The sequence below is a fragment of the Theropithecus gelada genome, chromosome 15 (genome assembly GCF_003255815.1).
Source record: "Theropithecus gelada isolate Dixy chromosome 15, Tgel_1.0, whole genome shotgun sequence".
In the NCBI taxonomy this organism is placed as follows: Eukaryota; Metazoa; Chordata; class Mammalia; order Primates; family Cercopithecidae; genus Theropithecus; species Theropithecus gelada.
The window spans coordinates 38,745,563-38,748,447 of NC_037683.1; the positions used below are offsets into that span (position 1 = coordinate 38,745,563).

Sequence of the window (2,885 nt, forward strand, 5' to 3'; positions counted from 1 at the left end):
AGTATGGTACTGGCATGAAATCAGGCACCTTGGCCAACAAAACAGAATAGATAGCCCAGAAATAAAATCCTGCAAATATAGTCAGCTAACTTTTTATAAAGGCATCAAGAATATACAACAGGGAAAGGATAAACTTTTTAATAAATGATTGTTGAGGAAACTAGAAATCCACATGCAAAAATAAAATAAAATTGGATGCTTCTCTTACACTGTATACAAATATCAACCCAAAATGGATTAAAGAATTAAACATAAGGTCTAAAACCTTAAAACTCCTAGAAGAAAACACAGGAGAAAAGCTCCTTGACGTTGTCTTTGGCAATATTTTAAATACCAAAGTAAAATATCAGACAACACAAACAAAACTAAATAAGTGGGAAAACATCAAACTAAAAAGTTTCTGCATAGCAAAAGTAGCAATTAACAAAATGAAAATGTTACCTACAGAACAAAAGAAAATATTTGTAAGCCATGATTCCAATAAGGAGTCAATAAGGAACTTACACAACTCAAGAACAGGAAAACAAACTGATTATAAATGGGCAAAGGACTTAAATAGACCTTTCTCAAAAGAAGACATACAGGCCGGGCATGATGGCTCATGTCTGTAATCCCAGCACATTGGGAGGCTGAGGCAGGCAGATCCCTTGAGGCCAGGAGTTTGAGACCAGCCTTGCCAACATGGTAAAACCTAATCTCTACTAAAAATACAAAAATTAGCCAGGTATGGTGGTGCAAACCTGTTATCCCAGCTACTCGAGAGGCTGAGACAGGAGAACCTCTACCACAAGGAAGAGGTTGCAGTGAGCTGAGATCATGCCACTGCACTTTAGCTGGGTGACAGCATGAGACTCTGTATCAGGGTAAAAAAAAAGAAGACATACAAATGGCCAGCAGGCATATGTAAAGATGCTCAATATCATTAATCATCATGAGAATGCAAATGCAAAAATACACAATGAGTTATCACCTCACACTTATTAAGATGGCTATCATCAAAAAGATAAAAGATCCCTGTTGGTAAGGATATGGAAAAAAGGAAACATTTGTATTAATATACTGTTGGTGGGAATGTAAATTGGTATAGCCATTATTTAAAAAACGTATACTAATTATCAGGGCAATGCAAATCAAAACCACAATGTGATACCACGTTACTCCTGCAAGAGTGGCCATAATAAAAAAAATAGTAGATGTTGGCATGGATGTGGTGAAAAGGGAACACTTTTACATTGCTGGCAGGGATGTAAACTAGTACAACCACTCTGGAAAACAGTGTGGAGATTCCTTAAAGAACTAAAAGTAGAGTTAACAGTTGATCCAGCCATTCCACTACTAGGTGGAAAAGAAGTCATTATACAAAAAAGGTACTGGCACATGCATGTTTATAGCAGCATAATTTGCAATTGCAAAAACATAGAACCAGCCCAAATGCCCATCAATGAGTAGATAAAGAAAATGCCACACACACACACACACACACACACACACACACGCACACCATGGAATACTACTCAGCCATGAAAAGGAATAAAATAATGACATTTGCAGCAAGCTGGACTGAATTTAGACCATTATTCTAAATGAAGTAACTCAGGGATGAAAAACCAAACATATTATGTTCTCACTCATAAGTGGGAACTAAGCTATAAGGACACAAAGGCATAAGAATGATACAATGGACTTTGGGGACTTAGGGGAAACAGTGGGAAGGGGTATGAGGGCTAAAAGACTATACGCTGGGTACAGCATACACTGCTCAGGTGATGGGTGCACCAAGTCTCAGAAATCACCACTGAAGAACTTATCCATGTAACTGTTACAGGTAGTCAGGCATGAGCAGGGCAAAAGAGGGCTCCCCACCCCACCACTTACCAGGAATGTCAGGCGATTGGGTGATAGTTTGACAATCATCACGTTGCCTCTCTATAAGTGATAATTCTGGCAGCCAGTACCAGGAAGAGAATAAAACCCTCCTTTGTTCCCCAAAAACCTATTGAAATTAAAAATTAAAAAAAAAATAACAGTACGGAAGTTTTCAAAAAATTAAAATAGAAGTACCATATGATCCAGTAATCTCACTTCTGGGTATATATTCCAAAAAAAATTAAAGTCAGGATCTAGAGGAAATATCTGCACTCCCATGTTTATTGCAACATTATTCACAATGGCCAAGATAGGAGAACAATCTAAGTGCTTATCTGCCGACAGATGGGTGGATAAAGAAAATGTGCTTTGCATATACTTTAAAATTTTTTAAATAGATTTTTTAAAAAGAAATATGGAATGCTTCACTAATTAGTGTCATTCTTGCTCAGGAGCCATGCTAATCTTCTCTGTATTTTTCCAATTTTAGTACATGTGCTGCCGAAGTAAGCACTATAAATGTGTGTGTACATGTGTGTGTATACACATACAATGAAAGTACATAATTATTCAGCCTTAAAAAGAAGAAGTTTCACTATTTGCAAACTTAGCATGAACCTTGAAGACATTATGCTAAGTGAAAATACGCCAGAAACAGGAAGACAAATACTGCAAGATCTCACTTTTATGTAGAATCTAAAAACCAAAATGCTAAGCTCATAGCAACAGAGAGTAGAGTGATAGTTACCAGGGTCTGGGCTTCAGGAAAAGGGAAGATATTGGTAAAATATTGCAATCCTTTAATTATAAGACGAATAAGTACTAGAGACTTAATGAACAGCATGGTGACTGCAGTTAATAATAATGTATTGGGCATGTGAAATTTGCTGACAGTAGGCCTCAAGTGTTATCACTAAACACACACACACACACATACACACACACACACACACACACACAAAAATGAATGTTATATCAGGATTAATTGAAGTTCTTTAAGAATGACTCTTCCTTTACTC

General features: G+C 36.8%; 1 non-coding gene across 1 annotated transcript; it reads right to left on the reverse strand.

Moving 5' to 3' along the window:
• Positions 1-2,275: 2,275 nt before the first annotated feature.
• On the reverse strand, positions 2,276-2,380 carry LOC112608841. The gene has a single exon (XR_003116115.1). It is a non-coding gene; the product is annotated as a U6 spliceosomal RNA (small nuclear RNA).
• Between the last annotated feature and the right edge of the window lie 505 nt (positions 2,381-2,885).